Here is a 322-nt window from a genome sequence, read left to right as displayed (position 1 = left end):
CCAAGGCTATCTTTATGGAGGCAGGCAGTCATAGTTTTCTCCTGGGAGCCACCAGTGTGTTCCAACTGTGGATCTTTTGATGAATAGCTGTGTGTTTTAACCACTGTGCCAATGAGGGCCCCTCCCATTTCAAGAGATTCTGGGGAACACACACACACACACACACACACACACACACACACACGAAATCTTTTAAGTTCACTTAATTAACCAATGTCTCTATTTCCTATGTAAAATATCCTAATTGTTGTACTTACCTGGCAGGGGAGATACCATGATCACGAAGGTGGTTTTCCCAGGGCGAGGCTCACCCATTGCACTC

Source organism: Echinops telfairi, unplaced genomic scaffold, assembly GCF_000313985.2.
Source record: "Echinops telfairi isolate 266 unplaced genomic scaffold, ASM31398v2 ScPeMD7_7410;HRSCAF=8448, whole genome shotgun sequence".
NCBI lineage: Eukaryota > Metazoa > Chordata > Mammalia > Afrosoricida > Tenrecidae > Echinops > Echinops telfairi.
This window is presented reverse-complemented; position numbering follows the sequence as displayed.